This window comes from Giraffa tippelskirchi, chromosome 14 (assembly GCF_054371585.1).
Source record: "Giraffa tippelskirchi isolate mGirTip1 chromosome 14, T2T-mGirTip1v1.2.pri, whole genome shotgun sequence".
NCBI lineage: Eukaryota > Metazoa > Chordata > Mammalia > Artiodactyla > Giraffidae > Giraffa > Giraffa tippelskirchi.
In genome coordinates this window covers 24,619,523-24,640,694 of record NC_137288.1, presented here as the reverse complement: position 1 = coordinate 24,640,694, position 21,172 = coordinate 24,619,523, and the positions used below count along the sequence as shown (strand labels likewise).

Genomic DNA, 21,172 nt, shown 5'->3' with positions numbered 1-21,172 from the left:
CTGACCCAAGGATCGAACCCAGGTCTCTTATGTCTCCTGTTCTGGCAGGCAGATTCTTTACCATTGCTCATAATATATTTGTGGGCATTAAAATAATTGTAGCTTGCTCTTCTCATGTATGTAAATGGGCAACTAAAATTATCAGCAAAGAGATGCTACAGATCCATGTTGGCATCTTCCACTCTGAGAGTATGGCACCTTATGTCAGCATGGAGAAGTTACAGAAGATGCATCTTTACCTCAACACCATAAAAATGGAATGATGTTCTGACACTTGGGGATGTTTAAGCACCTCCTCACAGGGAAAAGCCCACAGCAGAAAGCCTCTTTTCTTGTCACTTTAGCAAAGCTATATTGTAAATAACTTTTAAACCAGGTAGCCCCATGCTCTACTCATTTCTTGCCCAGGCACAACTTTCCATTGTTTTAATCACCCAGTACCTTGCATAACCTATCAGTTACTGCATAGATCAAAGGAGTAGAAATGAAGAATAAGTATTTAACAAATTACTAGATCCCTTCCCTAGCTTCCCCTTTAATAATCTCCTGAATAACTGTGTGATCAAACTGTGTGATCAAGATAACACATAGAATAAGGGAAGATTACAAGAAGTTGAGGAGCCTTCATGCAGTGGGGATAATGATGAGTCTGATCAACTATCTCAGTGATAAATTTAGATTATCTCTTTCTGTGTTAGCTGCTTGGTCGTGTGACCCCATGGACTAGAGTCGGGTGTGATTGAGCGACTAACACACAGAGAAATAATCTCAGTTTATCACTGAGATCATTGGTCAGACTCATCAATATCCCCCACTGTGTGAAGTCTCCTTGACTTCTTGTGATCTTCCTCTATGTGTTATCTTGTTCATAAGATATTTCTCTATTTCCCTTTAAAACTCTCATGACCGAGCAGAGTCTTCAGAGGCGGTTTCTGGGGAAGCTGGGTCCACCATCTTTCCAGACTGCTGGCATTCTGATTAAAGACACATTTTCTTTCACTGACATTTCTGAGTATGGATTTTGTAAGCAGTGAGCAGCGAGACCCGATTTATTCGATAACAAGTGTGGTGGAAATATAATTAAAAACAAAATCTCACAACCTATAACACCTTTCCACAAAGGTAGAAAAGGAAGAAAACAATTTTGTTATTGAATAAGCATTAAACCAGAATGTGATATGCATTGTAGGCAGTTTGCTAGGAGACTGCGAAGACTGAAAGAAATCTCACTGAAGTAGGAGGTAGATGGGCTCCAGGAAAGCAGCTGAAACTCATCTCCTGCCAGTACTTCAAGGTAAAGAAAAAGGCAGAAACAAAAAGGAGCCGGCTCTGCTTTGTGCAAAATGATAAGATGACCACATTTTTCATTCTTAAGGTAAAGGAGAGCTTCTCAACTACACATGTACCAAAAGGCTCCTCAAGGGTCAAAAAAGAGAAAGGACACTAGCCCATAATATATCCTCAAACTCCCAGAGACCCTTGAGCTGGAATCCATCTTGGCTAAAATATTTGCATGAACGTCTGGGAGATCCCTGAGTCAGACCACATAAGGGCATGAAGCAAGTCAAAGTCAGACGACTGATCAGATGGAACCCAGAAAACTGCCTCCATATAAACAACTTAAACCATCCCCAAAATACATGACTCTCTCTCCAAGCCTGCCCATGTGTTTTCCCACACAACATTTCCTCTAATAAATGCTTTACCTGCTTCACTACTTTCTGTCTCTTTGCTGAATTCTTTCTTCAGAGAAGACAAGGACAAAAGTCCTGTGTCAAGCCCACTGGTCCTTGTGGTCTAGTGGCTAGGATTCAGAGCTCTCAAGGCTGTGACCCCTGTTCAATTCTTGGTCAGGGAACTAAGATCTCACTTTAAGTTATAGCACTCCCTGGCCGCCTGAGATCGTCATTCTTTATAGATGCAAACATGTGCATACATGTTCTCAAGAAAACTATTAATAAGTCCCAAAGTAAGATGATTTACCAGTACCATTCTTCAAGTATAGTTTATCTTACATTTATATGATAATAGTGACCACATGTGTTAGTTAACTGCTTTATCTAAAGGAAAATTAAGCATCCCAAGCTTTTATGACAAGAGGCAGTTTTGGAGCAAGATGGCTCTTTTAAGTTAGGTTTCTGCCCTCCTTTCATGGAAATTGGAAGATAGAGCATATATTATTTTCCTCGATAAGTGCATTTTGAAGAAATGGTTCCCAGGTCTTTGAGAGAGGTATTCCTAGTCTTTCAATTTCTCTAAGTTGCATCAGTCGTGTCTGACTCTTTACAACCCTTTGGACAATAGCCAGACAGACTTCTCTGTTCATGCGATTCTCCAGGCAAGAATATTGGAGTGGGTTGCCATTTCTTCCTCCAGGGGATCTTCCCAACCCAGGAACCTAAATCAAGTCTACTGCATCTCCTGCCTTGCAGGTGGAGTCTTTACTGCTGAGCTACCAGGGAAGCCCTTCCTAGGCCTTAAAGCTGGCAAGATTTATTTAGCTTTTAAAATATTTATATATAGTTGAAAGACACAGAACTTAAAAGTTTCTAAAGTAAATGCTCTAAGAAAGGGCAAAGGAAAAGTTTTTCCCTTGTTTTCAACAGGGAGAGTTAAGATTTCTATTTTCAATGTGTATTTGCTCTTGCAGTAGTGGTTGTTGTTTAGTCTCTGAGTCCTTTCTGACTCTTTGTGACCCCATGATCTGTAGTCTGCCAGTCTCCTCTGTCCAAGGGATTTCCCAGACAAGAATACTGCAAGAGATTGCCATTTCCTTCTCCAGGGGATCTTCCTGACCTAGGATTGAACCCGTGCTTCCTGCATAGGCATGAGGATTCTTTACCGTTAAGCCACCAGGGAAGCCCCCTTATATGGGTCACTGATCAAAATAATTATATGCTAATTAATGCCCTTCATAAAACTTTGGATCCTTTCACTGGGGCAAGCTTAAACTCCTTCAGTGTACTTCTATTTCAGAGACTTCATTGGCTTTTCCTACTTCTAAATTTCTAAACCAGGTTTATCCTGAGACATCTTCATAATACAAAATCTTGGAGCGGTGTGGGTAAGAAAGTGATCAATTTTCTCTCTCCCAGAGACTCTCAAAGAACTTACTGACAGCCAGGCTCTTAATTCACCAGGTTTGAATACTTATAGTATCATGAGAGGCATTAGCATTAAGTCAAAGATTCTTTTATACTTAGTCTGAATAGAATAGCAGCCTTATGGCTCTATATTTGCATAAAATTGGGGGAATTTAAATGACTCATTCCAGAAACAAGATCTGATGCAGCTAACCTGCAGCCTTAATATTTGATCCTGGAGTGGGTAACATTTTAAGAACTTCCCCTTGAGAGGAATTACTCAAAAGTCTCTCTTTCTTTTCCTCTTTAGCAGCCTTGGGGTGAACAGGGTAGAAGGCTTAACAACTGTTATTAGTTCATGGTAATCCTCTTCTTCTCTTCCTGTTTTCTGTGCTAGGAGGCTGAACTGCATGGGTTATGTCAAAGAGCTATTTGCTTTCTAGAATACTGTTGCATTCAATGCATGAAGAGTCCAAGCCTGAGATCAGATGGAAAAAAAAAAAAAATAAGTGAATGAGGTTTCAGGTCTGGTTCTCTCCCTAGAAAGTTATCTGGGGCTGTCTGTATTGACTGCGCTTTGCTCTGCCTCTCAGTGTGGTCTGCCTCAATGTCTCTGTCTTGATTGGACCAAAAAGTGGTGACAGGTCTATGCCTCTGGTCTGAATTCTTGCACTATTGGTTTTAGTTCCAATACTGTTGCTGCTGCGAAGTCGCTTCGGTCATGTCTGACTCTGTGCGACCTCATTGATGGCAGCCCACCAGCCTCCTCTGTCCCTGTGATTCTCCAGGCAAGAATACTGGAGTGGGTTGCTGTTTCCTTCTCCAATGCATGCATGCACGCATGCATGCTAAGTCGCTTCAGTTGTGTCCGACTCTGTGCGACCCTATGGACAGCAGCCCTCCAGGTTCCTCTGTCCACAGGATTCTCCAGGCAAGAATACCGCAGTGGGTTGCCATTTCCTTCTCCATAGTTCGAATACAGTATATCCAAAATTTTATAGTTTGTTTCTTGGTAAATAAATTATCCTCAGGTTATCCTATTTTGATCTTATTGCCTTCTTCTGGGATGGGACTGATACATATTTAGGTACTAAGGCACTAGAAGGCTACTAGGAAGCAGGATCTCAACATGGGATTCTACAATTGGCATGTTCATATATGCAAGGTGCAAATAATTAACTTCTTGCTTTGGTAAATAAGATATATATGATTCATCCCATGCACTGTCAACAAAATTCTTCAGAATATCACTGGTTATGATATGGAATGAAGAGTGTTCAGAAGGCAAGGCAGTGAGACATCAGGTGGTAGAAATTTTAACTTTTTAAGGCAATAATCATTATTGGAAAAGATGCTGATGCTGGGAAGCATTGAGGGCAGGAGGAGAAGGGGACAACAGAGAATGAGATGGCTGGATGGCATCACCGACTTGATGGACATGAATTGGGGTAAACTCCGGGAGTAGGTGATGGACAGGGAGGCCTGGAGTGCTGCGATTCACAGGGTCGCGAAAAGTCGGACACGACTGAGCGACTGAACTGAACTGAACTAAACTGAAGGTGATATTCTTCTCCTTATAGTCAGTGGGAGCAGACACAGGGAAAATGAATTTTTAAGGAAGGGGTTCAGTAAAAAGACAGACAGTTTTTCAAGAGACTCTGTCTTCTGAAGTCATAAGAAAAGTATGATTAAGAGCAAGCCTAGATTCTGATCATATGTATTACAAAGTTTTAATGAAAATAAATCAGCTGTGTTCAACATGAAGTGTAATTTTATGGCTGAATTCTATAGGCTGAAGATTGTGGTGACGGATGCTATGAATGGAATTAGGTTCCCTGATATCAACAGAAGTGATTGTAGCAGTGGAAGATAGAAGGTGGCATTTAAGAATCAGAGACAAGGCTGGCACAGTAACCCACAGGATTGAAAGAGCAATTAGAGCCTTTGGAGGTATGGGGGCTATATTTGCTCATTCCTCTGTGGCTCACTTAGAGAATAAATTATTGAAAATTTTCCTGGATTTTTTCCATGACATACATACAAGGAAAAACCTCTAAGGTTGCTGGACAAGTGCCCAACTAAAGTCACTGTAATGGGGTTGCACTGCCCTTTACTCAGCTCTTAGATGGAGACATTTTGGAGACCACTAGACTCTATATTGATTGGAAAGCCAGGTTCCTTGGGAGAAAAAAAAGATATAGAACATAAATCTTCAAAGTTTTCAAAGGTGATTATTTCCTAAGAAAATGGAAATATCTCCTGGAGTTTGTGCAAATGCATGTCCACTGATTAACTGAGGCTATCTAACCATCTCATCCTCTGCGGCATTCTTCTTTTGCTTTCACTCTTTCCCAGCATCAGGCTCCTTTCCAATGAGTCAGTTCTTTGAATCAGGTGGCCAAACTATTGGAGTTTCAGCTTTAAGCATCAGTCCTCTCAGTGAATATTCAGGGTTGATTTCCTTTAGGATTGATTGGTTTGATCTCTTTGTAGTCCAAGGGACTCTCAAGAGTCTCCTCCAGCACTACATTTCTAAAGCATCAATTCTCCAGCAAACAGTAGTAGTAAGCACATTAGAGGTCTTATCAATACATATTTTTCCCAAAGATAGAAGGTAAAACTGTGAAATTTCTAGAATGTGTACTTGTATGGTGAATATTAGCCTGCCCCTCTAAAACGAGAGCCAAGTTGCTGCATCTACCTATCAGGATGAAAGACACAACTCTCAGTGGATCTCTTTGGATTTGGGAGGTGATATATGTCCTATTTGAACTTGCTTCTAGAAACTATGTGTGGGATACTATGTGAAGTTGCCAGTTTTAAATGGCAATCAACATATAAACAGGCTCTACAGGGGTCTAGACTGGTGTGAGATTCCCTCTCACTTGGAATTTATGACATCAGTTTCAATAGTGTAGGAGGCAGATAGTAATGTAGAATAAAGTTCTGACAAGTGGTTCCAGTAGGAGAATCACAAAATATATTCCAAGATTTTTTAATAAGTCTACCCCCTTCTTTGTTGATTAATATCCAGTTTTAAAGCAATTTTTGGCCTGCTGCTAGACCCTAGCAGAGACTGAACATTTGATCATGGAAAAAATAACTATGTGATTTAAACTGCCAATCCTTTATGGGATATTATCTGACCCACTGAACCATAAATTTGGACATGCACAGCACCAGCATTTTATCATAAAATAGAAGTATGATATAAATGGAGAGGGTTGAATACATGCATAAGGTGTCCCAAATTGCCAGAGCAGATGGATGATACTTTGTCTTAGTACTTCAACATTGCTTTTTTCATCCATACCTATCGCCTTATTTTGAGTACTTATCATAAATAAGCTAATTGAAGAGGAAAAAACATCGACCTGCTTTACAGAGGGATCTGCACTATATGTTGGTAAGTAGACAGCTCTGCATCTTATTTTAATAAAGAATAGCCTCAAGAAACAATGATGTAGGACTATTCTCCCAGTGGATAGAATTTTAACAGGTACACCTGGCTGTGCACTTTGTGTGAAAGAACAATCTAAGTCACAGATCAATAGTAGACTGACTAATGGATAATGACTACTGATTGGCAGGAGAGTCAAGGGCCTAGGAAAATTGGTGATTGGGAGATGGGGAACAGGTGTGATGACTTTCTGGAACAAGACAGTGTGAGAAATAAAGAGCAGTCTCTCAGTCGTGTCCAACTCTTTGCTACCCCATGGACTGTAGCCAGCCAGACTCCTCCATCCATGGGATTTTCCAGGCAAGAATACTGGAGTGGGTTGCCATTTCCTTCTCCAGGGGATCTTCCCGACCCAGGGATGGAACCCAGGTCTCCCACATTGCAGGCAGACTCTTTACCATATGAGCCACCAAGGAATACCTCATGAGAAATATTCATGTTTCAAAAAAATGACACTCAGAATATTGACAGCAGTGGATGCTCACAACAGTCAGGGACATGGTGACTTCTGTGAATTTCAGTCAGTAGCTTTGCCAAATGAACCCAACATTTGCCCAACGGGTCCACTTATAAAACGGCAACAGCAGCACAGTTCAGTTCAGTTCAGTCACTCAGTTGTGTCCGACTTTTTGCGACCACATGAATCCCAGCACGCCAGACCTCCCTGTCCATCATCAACTCCTGGAATTTACCCAAACTCATGTCCATTGAGTCGGTGATGCCATCCAACCATCTCATCCTCTGTCATCCCCTTCTCCTCCGGCCTTCAATCCTTCCCAGCATCAGGGTCTTTTCAAATGAGTTAGCTCTTCGCATCAGGTGGCCAAAGTATTGGAGTTTCAGCTTCAACATCAGACCTTCCAATGAACACCCAGGACCGATTTCCTTTAGGATGTACTGGTGGGATCTCCTTGCAATCCAAGGGACTCTCAACAGTCTTCTCCAACACCACAGTTCAAAAGCATCAATTCTCCAGCGATTAGCTTTCTTTACAGTCCAACTCTCACATCCATACGTGACCACTGGAAAAACCATAGCCTTGACTAGAAATAACAGCACAGATGAAAACTATGCATGGTATGAATGGACTAAAAAAAAAAAAGTCTTCTCACCCAGCTAATTTGTCTACTCCCACTGCCAACAGCTGAGCCACTATTCACCATTCCAAGATTATGAGCTGATCATCTGATGGTAGTAGAAGGATATGTTTTGTATGAATTGCCTGCAATGCTCTGCCAACACTATCACCTATGGATTTATTGGGAGATGGATCTGTGTGGCTTGTATCAGTAGGCTCCCATATCCTCAGACTTCTAGTTAGAATTGGCTTATAGGGACTCCCAGCTAGATATAGAAGGAAGGAACAAATGATGAGCAGGTTTGCTAGCAAAATTTCCTCTTGCAGTAGTGCAAGATTCCTTAAACTCAGAGTTTCTCAGCTGCGAGTCCCCTGTGTGTACAACACCCAGCTGGGCAGCTCCACAATGTCCTAGGGACTTGAAAGGGAGGAGGGACAAGAAGTCCATGCTCCTGCTGTGCCCTGGGTAATACAGTCCTTTGTCTGATGCAGAAGTCTTAGGTGTTTCTCTGGCATCCTTAACACTTGCACTAAAATCAGGGTAAAATTTCAGGCTCGTCACAGCTCTTGATATATGACTTGGGAAACACTGAGTAACTATATTATAGGGTGTCTTACATGCTGTGAGGAAAGCCACTTATTTCAGGAGACAGTGGGTCACTCTCAGGAGTTTTATTATTTTTAATGTATTTTAAGAGTATGTGGAAGTGATATGAAAAGTTGTGCTTTAAAAATGAAGAGTTGAGATGTTTGAATTTAAAGTGGAAAGGAAAAAACATGTGTAAAAAAGAGCTAATATTTTATCATGCCATAGACTGAAGCAAGAATATTTAACAGCTGATTAGAACAGAGTCTCTGAGGAGGGAAATTAGATAGTATCTGCCATGACTGATAATTAGTTACAAGTAATACAAGGTGGGGCGGGGACTCAAAGTTGATTCCAAAGATCTGAAACTAAGTGAAAGCAAAGTTATGATGCCAGTTATAAAACTAACTCGAAAGGACAAGTTTTTTTGGAATGCCAGTAAGTCTTGTGTCTGGGTAAAGATATCAAAAGTAAATAAGATCCTGAGACACAGATCAGGATTCATCTCTTTATATTTGACTGTTGGGAGCTATTCTGAGGCAGAATCTCTGAAAACTCTAAAATTAGGGGAAAAGAAAATATTTACTGAGGTTGTAACAAAAAAGTTGGAGAGATTAAAAAGGAAAATAAGACAGTGCTATGACCTTGAAACCAAAGGAGAACAAAGGAATAGAAAAAGAAGTGATCTATTGTTGCTGAGAAAGTAAGTCATACCAGACTATGAAAAAATGTTCTAGGAAGAAAATCTTGCTCTTCATTGTATCCTCAGAGGCCAACAGAGTGCCTGGCACACATCGGTATTCAAGAATCGGTTGCTGAATGTACACGTGTAAACTGGAGTAGCCCTGAACTCATATAGATTTGCTGGTGATCATCAAAACATCAGATATAATCTCGCTGTTCTGATTTCTATATCACTCCTGGCAAACTTTCTGGTATCTCATGGTGAATGCTGATGCATTATTTTCCTGTGGGGAATAACTTTTATTTTCCTTTGAGGTAATCCTCCCCAAATCACTCTAGTTGAGGTATTCAAGTTTTATTGCTTTATTTTACTAGGGGTTCACTATCCTATGGTACTTACAATATAGAGTTTAGAATGGACTTTTAGGGAATAAGAAATGACTTTCAGTACTGCTTGGTTAACAGAGACTGTTTCACTTGCCGTTTCAAAAATTCAGAGTCAGCACAGTTTCCTTTGCTTTTCCCTTTTGACTCATCGATGTAAAATGAAATCTAATCAATCCACAATCATGCTAATCAATGTACTGTGCTACTTCCATCACAGCAAAGAATAATGTTGTTATAAACTCAGTTACATTTTAGAATAATGCAGAAATTGAAAGTGCTATTCTATGTGATATGTTAATGAAGCATTTTATGACCTGAGGCTTTACCATCAAAATTCCATTTTGATCCATCAATTTTCATCAACAAATTAAAAGAACTTGTAACTCAAGAATGGGAAACAATGAATTTAAAGTTACAGCTTATTATTTATATGGAATGCTACAAAATAGATTACTTGTAACGGCAAGTATAAAAATACAGGGGCATTGTGAAATCAAAAACTCAAATCATTTCTATAACACAGAGATAAATATTATAAAAGGCTGTTATGCTCTAACTGACTGAATGTTTTTAAAGCTAAACTAGTGAAAGCTCCTCTTCTGATTCAGAGACAGGAAGCAGCATGTCATCTTAGACTTCAGAAGAAGTTGCACTTCTTAGAGTACTCCTATTCATTCACACAGTCCAGCCTTCAACTCTTCCCCTCTCTCGGGGCAATTATATATATTTTGTCACTATAAACTGGCATACACTCTTTGCCCTTTTCTATATATTACCTTGGCCACAATTAAAATATAAGATTCAGTAGATCCTTATCACTCAAGTATGTCCCCCAGTGTCGACATATAACCAGCATTGGAATGAGTCACACTATGTGGACCTGATCACTTCCAGTGGTGTCCGACTCTTTGCAACCCCATGGTCTATAGCCCACCAGGCTCCTCTGTGCACAGGATTCTCCAGGCAAGAATACTGGAGTGGGTTGCCATTTCCTCCTCCAAGGAATCTTTCCAACTCAAGGGTCGAATGTGTGTCTCCTGTGACTCCTGTTTTGGTACTGAGTCACCTGGGACACCCAAGTCACACTATACATGTAATTATATCTATATCTATGCATAGCAGTTCTTTTTATTTGTTTTCCACCATAACTCGCTCCTTAAGAGTCCTTTTTCTCTTTCATATTGAATTGCTGATCCATAAACAATTATTCCCATATGCATCTTTTTTGTCTTTATACATCCTTGAAATAAATCAACCTGCTTAAATTTCTGATTCACAGTTGGTAACAAGCAGCTTCAATGTGTTCATGGTTTTATGTAGAGAATTAAGAAAAGCCTTGAGTTTGAAGTGTGTACAGATGAGTTTTTAATGGTAGGAGTGTTACACCTCAATGTATATCTACCTCCTACTCTTTTCAGCACATTTTGGAAGCAGCAGCTTCAGGGAGGCACTTTCGATGAATAGCTCATTTAGACATTTAGATAATAATTACACCTTCAAATAGATAGCCAGACTCATTTTCTGCTATTTCCCCCATCTGGATTTTAGTTCATCAGAGAAATTACTAGAATAACATATATCAAAGTTAATTCATACTCAATTATGGAATGAAAGTGATACCAATAAATACTAGTCACCAGTAAAATATACATAAAATTTCAAATCATAAAGAAAATCAAAATTCAACATTTTATTTATGAGTATACTATGATATCAAGATATTCATATTAATAGTGAAATATTACTATTGTTGCCAAAGTTAGTGCTTAGTACAGAGAGAGGAGAGATAACACAAGTGTTCCTTAATTTTTTTCATCTACTTTTACCTATCCAAATTGGCTACAAACAGGTACAGAAAAAACTAACAATGGAAGAAAGTGATGATTTGGAATGATTAACACCTTTTATAAATACTGTGTAACTCCTAGTGATCAGTCAAAACTGTGAGCTATGTCCCCTTTGGAAAAGGTTGACATAGGTATTCTCTCTGAAAGGTAATATTAAAGCTGAGCTTTTAAGGATATGAAGGAGTCATCTTAGTGATGAATAACTCAAGAGCATTCCATGGAAGGAGCACAGTTTGTGGACTGCTCTGAAAGGCAAGAATTTGCAGAATCTCCCCATAAAAAGAGAAGGCTAATATTGACATGGAGAGAGCAAGTTCAGTCACATCAGTCGCTCAGTTGTGTCCGACTCTTTGCGACCCCATGGGCTGCAGCACACCAGGCCTCCCTGTCCATCACCAACTCCTGGAGCTTACTCAAACCCATGTCCATTGAGTTGGTGATGCCATCCAACCATCTCATCCTCTGTCATCCCTTCTCCTTCCAGCTTCAATCTTTCCCAGCATCAGGGTCTTTTCCAATGAATCAGTTCTTCGCATGAGGTGGCCAAAGTATTGGAGTTTCAGCTTCAGCCTCTGAGTATAATACGGGGCCTGAGAGGAAGGTGGGGGCCATCCAATTTACACAGCCCCCCCCCCATAGGACATTGATGTTATTCTAAGTACAATGGAAAACTGGCAGCAATTACTTTAATTGATCCAATATATGTGTTACAAAAATCAGTCTGGCTGATAGTTGGAAACTGGAGCAGCAGGAGTCATGTGGGAAAACCAGGTCAGAGGCTCAGGAAGTGGGTCCAATGGGTGTCTGATGGCAAATTGAATCAGACTGTTGGTAGCAGAATTGTAGCAGGAAGGTATTCAGCAATATTTAAGTAGTATGGGCAGGTCTGGTGATGAAACTGGTATGATTTACAAGAAGAAATTAAGAAAGATCCAAGGTCTTTGGGACTCACAGCTGGAGACACTAAATCATACCCCAGTTGATTCCATTCAGCTTGGTCCATTCTATTTGGCCCTGAACTCTCTTTATGCCATTTCATTGCTTTATCTCAAATTCCTCTGACCTTTTGCCCTTTCTTCTTGTGATGGCTAAATTTTGTGTGTCAACTTGACTGGTCCTTAGCCCAGATAGTTGGTTCATAGATATTGGGGTGCTCAGATATTTGGTTAAACATTTTTTCTGGCTGTGTCTGTGAGGGTGTTTCTGGGTGAGATTAGCATTGAATCAGGGGACTGTAAAGCAGACTGCCCTCTCCAATGCAGGTGGGCCTCACCTAATGCATCCAGGACCTCCATACAACAAAAAGGCTGAGTAAGAGAGAACGTGTGTTTTTTTCTGCCTGACCAGGGAAAAAGATAAATAAATAAAAATCAAATTTTAAATGATTTGAATATCTTAACAGGGGATAACCCGTTGAAATGTAGAATTTGACTGATTGCTTTTAAACTCAAGCTGAGACAGCCATCTTCTCCTGCCTTTGGACTTGGACTCAGACCAGAATTAACACCATTGCCTCTCCTGGTTCACAGGCATTTGGGCTCAGACTGGAACTATTAGCACCAACACTCCTGAATGTACAGCTTGCCAACTGTGGATTTGGGGACCTTTCAGCCTCTATAACCGTGTGAGTCAACCCCTTATAATAAATCTACGTGTATGTATTGTGTTGATTCCTTTTTTGTGGAGAGCACAGACTTATAAGCTTACTAGATGATATGTTGTTTTGTTCTAAAATATGCTGTGTGGGAGAGAGGAGTCTCTTATTATTTAATGACTTAGTAGAAACTTTAGAACTGAAATGCTTAGATATATTCCCATGGGCATAGAGACCTTTACTTCTCCAGGTAAATAATTCAGTTCAACTAGTTGGTAAACTATGAAAACTAGTGGTCAACAAGTTTCAACTCAAGTGACCCTCCTTGCTCACAAAGCATTCCTTTCTTAAATGATTTTTTAATTATATAATGTAATTAATCTTTCTAGTATAATTCATGAAAATAAATATGCACACATTACCATGTTATCACAAATATAAACCATGTGTTATCACAAACATAACTCATGTAACAACACCCCAGGTAAGGACATATAATATGTTCAATACTGATTATCTTTTTTTTGCTCCTGCTCAATTATTGCTTCTTCCCACTCTCTTAACAGTATTCATTATCTTGACTTCCAAAATTGTATAATTTTTTGCCTGTTTTTGAACTGCACGTGAATTAAGAATACTGCATATTTTTTCTACCCATCTTTTGTGCAATGTGATATTTATGAAACCCTTTCATTTTTTCCTTGTAATGGTAGTAACCCTTGTATTAAAAAAAAAACAAACAGATTTATTGTGATACAATTGACATATAAACTACAAATAATGTGTACCATGAGCTTTGTCATATGTCTACACCCAAGAAACCATCACTACATCAAGACAATGAACATGTACACGGTCCCCAAAGTTTTTTTATTCCCCTTTTAATTTGTAATGCACTCCTTTTCCCCTAATCCCCCACCAGGTCCTCAGGTGAGTAATGATCAGCGCTCTGTTACTATTTAAATTGCAATTGTTAATAGCAGTGTATTGCATTTCCTGAACTTTTTCACAGTTTAGAAAACTTTTTATTTACATGTAATTCTGGACACAACATTGTGACATGGGTTGGATTAAGATTAATTGAGAAAGCAGAGGTTCAGCAAGGTTAAGCCATTTACTTAGGTTAATCTATTAAATAACAGGCCAGATGGTGCTAGTGGTAAAGAATCTGCTGCTAAGCAGGGCATGTAAAGAGACACAGGTTTGATCCCTGGGTTGGGGAGATCCCCTGGAGGAGGGCATGGCAACCCACTCCAGTACTGTTGCTGGAGAATCCCTTGGACAGTGGAACCTAGTGGCCTACAGTCCGCGGGGTCACAAAGAGTTGGACACGACTGAAGCAACTTAGCAGGCACACTGCCCACAGAGAACATAGCTGAATTCAGGTCTTCTGATTCCAAGTTTTTGCTTTTATTACACAAAAGAATTCTCACACTGAACAATAACATTTTTTCCTAGTCAAATTTTAGATTTTCTATATTGTGACAAAGTACTTATTTCTGAGGTTACCAGTATTTGCATACTTTAAAAGTTTAATAGTCTTAAAATAAAATTTTCCTACTCTCAATGGTCTTTCTACTTCCTAATAAGTATAGCTGACATTTAGGAAGGCATAATTAGCCAGCTTATCACTTACCACATGATGAAAAATCATTCAGGCATTTATGACTCTGATTTTCTAACTGGAATGACTTACGGATTATATAAATCTTGACTGATTATTTTTAAATGAAAGAAAAAGAAGGGGAAACAGGAAGAGTCAGACATTATACACTTCCTCATATGCTAAGTGTAATGAAGAGGTTCTCGCTGACACATTATCTCCGTCATCAAAACCATGACTGTCCATAAATATTTGTTATGCACTTGAACCTATGGCAGAGGGTGACAGACTCCAATAAAATATTCAGTGTGATGCTTTGAGGTCTTCAGAGGAACATGAAATAGTTCCCAAACTGCACATTACTTGTAGCTTTCTATTACACACTGCACAGAATGTCCTTGACATTCAAGAGTGCACCATCATATTTTAGTCTACCTCACTCCAGGGTGTATTTGAAAATACCCTCCATTTGCCTTTAATAATAATGACTTGTCATATGGAATCCAGATCTCGGCTAATCTAACATAAGATGTACTTGATGGTTTTTATTAACTGTCAAATGAAACCCAATAGTCGTCGGAAACATTTTCCCCTTCTGTCGTGCAATTGTTCTCAGCATGTTTCATTTCTGACCATTAATGTAAAAGGTTAATAAACGCAACTACTTGCATATTATTAATATTCAATATGCATGGCAAGTGAAATCATTTTGCAGACTTATGATTTTTAAAGATGCTGGGCCATTAGCGTTACTATTTTTCAGGCTTGTAAAATTGCACGATGCAGCATGCATGCTATAATTCGAATGCTAAAAGGTCTGTGAAGAATTCTTGCTACATTACACTTTACTTACCTTTATTGAAATTCAGCCTTTCTTTGGAATGTAAAAGAATTCTATCTCTGTCTGTTTCTCTCTCTCCTTAATAATTTATTCTTACTTGTCCTTACTCCTTATTAATAACTAGTTATGTTTAATCTAATTGTATTTAATCCGGGGCTTTATAGAGTCTCTTGATTAAAGTAAAAATCAACTCTAGATTTTATCTGGGATCTACTTAATGGTCAGTGTACATTGTCATATAGATTAGTGGTTAAATATGTTTAACTGAGTCTTATTGTTGTAAAATATGTCTCAAATGTGAAAAGCATTTGAGCTGATTTCAGGCAAAATTCATAGACTGTTACTCAGAATCATTAAAGAGGTGTAGGGTTATAAAAATAATGGATTATAAATGGGAATTTAAAGGCTTGAGCTTTGCCTTCAAAATGGTTCTTTCAATTTAATTTTCTTTTTCTCAGTCTGAATATCAGGTACTTTTCTTCTCTTGAAGCTGAAATCAATTTCCTAGAGTTCATTTTATTTTCAAATAAATGCCTAACAATAAAAAACAATAACAAAGGATATATTAACTGAATCAATTTTGTTAAAACAATTAGAACTAAGCAAATCATTCAATGCTTGCTAAAATAACCATGGAAATCTGTGTTTGGATATATAATTAATAATTATTATATTGAAACATGTCCTTTGACAACAATTGACAAAACTAAAGCAAATACATATATATAAGAATAGCCTTCGTTTTTTCTAGGTATGTGTAATCAACTACCAAAGGAAACCAATTATAAACGTTGAGGATGCAGAGCATAATAATTAGATATCTATTGTTCCTGATGCAATCCTGAAACAAGATAAATCTAGAAGCAGTGTCTTCAGTAGGCTATTTGTCAAGTACATAAAAATGTAAATAGCAACATATGTACACACACATATACTGGCATATACACAATGTAAATATGCCCATAGAAATACTTTTTCATGTGTAGTTTACAAGTATAGAGCACTTTAAGAGTTTTGTAAATCTGTTACCTAAAATATAGTGACTAATATTATCAATAAGACTTTGCCCTAACAAGCTGTGGAGCAACAGTGCTCTTCACTTAAAGAATTTTGATTCTAATTTTCATTTTGTATTAGCGAGTAAATAGAAGTCATACATGTCTTCTTCCAGGAGTATGGGGATAAAATTTCTGGTGGAGCACTTTTAAAACCAAAAATAATTATACTACAGGAGTTCATTTGAGTTGGTTTGAACTGATGCTTTTAATGAACATTAAAGTTCATGAAAAATCCATTGGAAACCTTTAAAATTCAAGTCCTGCTTCAATGGGAGGTATTTTATAGTGAAAAAAGAAACAAATGTAGAGGGAAGAATTTTTGAAAAACTAAGGCATTCATCTTAGATAGCATTTGATATAGATACGCCTCTTCTTTTCTGCCCAAACAAGAAGATTCTTTACCTCCAGTATTGCACAAAGTAGAATTTTAGGTGACTTTTACCTTTGGATATACTAGTATTTACATGGATTTTATTTGTAACAAAAATAGGAAAAAAAAAGCATTAGATTTAACTTTTTTATAAAGATTTTATGCTCTGAGAACCAGCCAATAGTAATTTTCAATTTTTGTTTAAGCCCTGATTTTCAAAAAGGCAACAAATTGATTTGAATTGCTTTGGAACCCTGAGGGGTGCGAACTTAAGAGAAACCACTGAGTCTGACCTGATGACAAAGGAAAAACTAGATCCAAACCAATACAGTCTTCTCATGACCATTAGGGCTTCCCTGATGGTTCAGTTGGTAAGGAATCCACCTGCAATGAAGGAGAGTCCGGTTCCATTCCTGGGTTGGGAAAGTCCACTGGGGAAGGGGTAGGCTACCCACTCCAGTATTCTTGGGCTTCCCTTGTGGCTCAGCTGGTAAAGAATCTGCCCGCAATGCAGGAGATCTGGCTTCAATCCCTGAGTTGGGACGATCCACTGGAGAAGGGAAAGGCTACCCACTCCAGTATTCTGGTCTGGAAAATTCCATAAACTGTATAGTTGTACACGACTGAGTGACTTTCACTTTTTCATGACCACTACTTGCTATCAGTTCAGTTCAGTCACTCAGTTGTGTCCCACTCTTTGCGACCCCATGAACAGCAGCACGCCAGGCCTCCCTGTCCATCACCAACTCACGGAGTTCACCTAAACTGATGTCCATTGAGTCAGTGATGCCATCTAACCATCTCATGCTCTGTCGTCCCCTTCTCCTCCTGCCCTAAATCTTTCCCAGCATCAGGGTCTTTTCCAACGAGTCACCTCATCGCATGAGGTGGCCAAAATATTGGAGTTTCAGCTTCAACATCAGTCCTTCCAATGAAACTCAGGATTGATCTCCTTTAGGATGGACTGGTTGGATCTCCTTGCAGTCCAAGGGACTCTCAAGAGTCTTCTCCAACACCACAGTTCAAAAGCATCAATTCTTCAGCACTCAGCTTTCTTTATAGTCTGACTCTCACATCCATACTTGACTACTGGAAAAACCATAGCCTTGACTAGACGGACCTTTGTTGGCAACATAATGTCTCTGCTTTTTAATATGCTGTCTAGGTTGGTCATAACTTTCCTTCCAAGGAGCAAACGTCGTTTAATTTTATGGCTGCAGTCACCATCTGCAGTGATTTTGGAGCCCAGAAAAATAAAGTCAGCCATTGTTCCCACTGTTTCCCCATCTATTTGCCACGAAGTGATGGGATCGGATGCCATGATCTTAGTTTTCTGAATGTTGAGCTTTAAGCCAACTTTTTCACTCTCCTCTCTCACTTTCATCAAGAGGCTCTTTAATTCTTCTAGTTTCTGCCATAAGGGTGATGTCATCTGCATATCTGAGGTTATTGATATTTCACCTGGCAATCTTGATTCCAGCTTGTGTTCCTCCAGCCCAGCGTTTCATATGATGTAGTCTGCATCTAAGTTAAATAAGCAGGGTGACAATATACAGCCTTGACGTTCTCCTTTTCCTATTTGGAACCAGTCTGTTGTTCCATGTCCAGTTGTAACTGTTGCTTCCTGACCTGCATACAAACTTCTCAAGAGGCACGTCAGGTGGTCTGGTATTCCCATCTCTTTCAGAATTTTCCACAGTTTATTGTGATCCACACAGTCAAAGGCTTTGGCATAGTCAATAAAGCAGAAATAGACATTTTTCTGGAACTCTCTTGCTTTTTCGATGATCCAGTGGATGTTGGCAACTTATCTCTGGTTCCTCTGCCTTTTCTAAAACCAGCTTGAACATCTGGAAGTTCATGGTTCACGTATTGCTGAAGCCTGGCTTGGAGAATTTTGAGCATTACTTTACCAGCGTGTGAGACAAGTGCAATTGTGTGGTAGTTTGAGCATTCTTTGGCATTGCCTTTCTTTGGGATTGGGATGAAAACTGACCTTTCCTAGTCCTGTGGCCACTTTTGAGTTTTCCAAATTTGCTGACATATTGAGTGTAGCACTTTCACAGCATCATCTTTTAGGATTTGAGTTCCTCCATACCATAGGCAGCAGAAACTGACCAGAAGCAAATACAAATGGTTAAAATCCCAAGATGAGATGATCAGGTAAGTACGTGTCCCTCCAAGTCTCAGCTCATAATGTTGTTAAGGGTATAGACATTTCCCCTGATTCAGGTGTAGATAGGCAATCTCTCTTCTGAGAAATCCCAGGATCCCTCTGCCCCTGCCCTCGCCTCCGCCTCATCCACCCCATCCCTACTCCCCTCCCCTCAGCCCCACACCGTGCAGATCTCCACACACGAGGGTTCCCTCTGCAAAGAGTGGTTGTGGCTGCAGTGATGCGGGCCTCACGTAGCGTTTTCAGACTCAGCCCCGAAGCTGGGTGCATCCCAGCCATCCTCTCCCAACTCCTCCATCAGGAGGAGCATTCCTCCCTAGACACACCCCTCAAGACACACAGTGTACCCTCTGGGCTCCAACTGCACCTTGCTTGCCTTCTTGGGAAACTGACACGCCACCCACCTGAGAGAAAACAACAATAATATACATATATATATATACATTTCACATTTTCATGTTGTTTACCTATTTATCTAGTGACAGATACTCAGGCTCTTTCAGTATCTTGGCTATTGTGAATTACGCTGCAAAGAACATAGGGGCGCAAATAGCTCTGTGAAATACTGAATTGATTTCCTTCAGATATATACCTAGAAATGGGATTGTGGGATTATATACTAGTTGTTCTTTAAAGTTTTTGAGGCGCCTCCATAATATTAATAATATTATTAACAATAATATAATGATAATACTATTAATATTATTATATTAGCATTAATATTATTAATAAGTAATAATACCAATAATCCATAAGATTAATATTATCCAGAGGGGCTGCACCATTTTAGAAGCTTCCTGGGTAGCTTCGTCGGTAAAGCATCTGCCTGCAATGTGGGAGAGCTGAGTTCAATTCCTGGGTCGGGAAGATCCCCTGGAGGAGGAAATGGCAACCCACTCCAGTCTTCTTGCCTGGAGAATCCCAGGGACAGAGGATCCTGGCGGGCTACAGTCCATGGGGTCGCAAGAGTCGGACAAGACTCCATTTTATAGTCCCGTCTTCTCAACCAGGCACCCAGACAGGTTTAGGAGAGCGGACTTTGGTACGAATTCTTTCCTTTGTAGGCTTCACCAGTTTTCCCGGGGAAGTAGTATGCAGGCCCCACAGTGAGTGGGATGTTCCTGCGTGTCTCGGTCATGATAAATCGTGGGAGAGGAAAAATAATTTCCCTCTACCCTTCGCAGTGATGCCCAGGTGAGGCCCTTTTTTTCTGGAAGGGCTGCTCCTAAACGGTCAAGCTCATCTCGGTTCCAAGTTCTCCGCTGTGGCCACTGTAACTCCAGATCATCTTTGGTCAAGTTATCTGCTATTCAGCCTTAAGAGAAAGTTTTATTCCCCTACGGCTCACAGGGAGCCAGCAAAGTTTCACTCCGACCCTGTCTGAATCTGGGCCGGTCTGGGTTTTGGGCTGGACCCAGTCTGATCCAGATTCCGGCGGAGCCACTAAACCAGGGCCGGGATCCGAGGGGCGGGGACGGCCCCGACCTGGGCAGGCAGCGAGGAGGCCGAGCTCCGCGGGCTCCGCAGGTACCGCCGCCCGATCGCTCCGGGTACCTGGGGGCCACTGGGGTCCCCTTGGCTTGTTTCTCTGGTGATAGACCTGTTAAATGATAAACGGAGGCGTATTCAAATTTTTAAGAGTTTATTTTCACGAAAAATGCTTTGAAATCACGTGGTCCAAAACTAACTGCTTAGGAGGGCGCCAGGGAGGAGAGGCTTTTTAGAGAAAGTGCGGAAGCAAAGTAGGAACGTGATTGGCTGCAGCCAAAAGCCTAGTTGGCTGTTTGTGATTGGTTTTCATTTTTGTGGCTTAGCTGGTAAAAATCCGCCTGCAATGCAGGTAGAACTGGGTTGATCCCTGGGCTGGGAAGATCCCCTGGAGAAGGGACAGGCTGGCTACCCACTCCAGTATTCTGGCCTGGAGAATTCCATGGTGTGTATAGTCCATGGGGTCGCAAAGGGTCGGACACGACTGAGCGACTTTCACTTCAATTAATTTATCAATCTTGAAGATTTCAATTTGCTGAGGTTGGTTTCCACCTGGTTAGAGCCACCTGAGTCTAATGGCCTCCTTCCTTAGCGGTGCTATGAGTTCCTTAAAAATTTTGAATGGTAAACCCTGTGTTGTTAGTTTAATATAGTCCTCCTTGTTTATTGTTGCTTTCCTTGCCTGTGTTTTTTGATGTAGTATCAAAAGCACAGACAACAAAACCATATTGGCAAGACGCTTTTCCTCTGTTTTCTTCCAGCAGCTTTATGGTTTCAGAGCTTACATTTAAATCTTTAATCCATTTTGAGTTAATTTCTGTGTGTGGTATAAGATGGGGGTATTCCCCAGTGACTCGGTGGTAAAGAATCTGCCTGTAATTCAGGAGCCGCAGGAGCTGGAACTGACATGGGTTTGA

The 21,172-nt window shown here is 40.1% G+C and overlaps 1 long non-coding RNA gene across 1 annotated transcript in view; it reads left to right on the top strand.

Annotated features, from left to right (window-relative positions):
• Positions 1–21,172, top strand: part of LOC145534235 (uncharacterized) — a 191,961-nt gene that overhangs the window by 8,602 nt on the left and 162,187 nt on the right. The window contains exon 2 of the long non-coding RNA XR_014074368.1: positions 12,655–12,747. This is a non-coding gene — a long non-coding RNA (uncharacterized LOC145534235). The remainder of the gene's footprint in view (positions 1–12,654; positions 12,748–21,172) is intronic.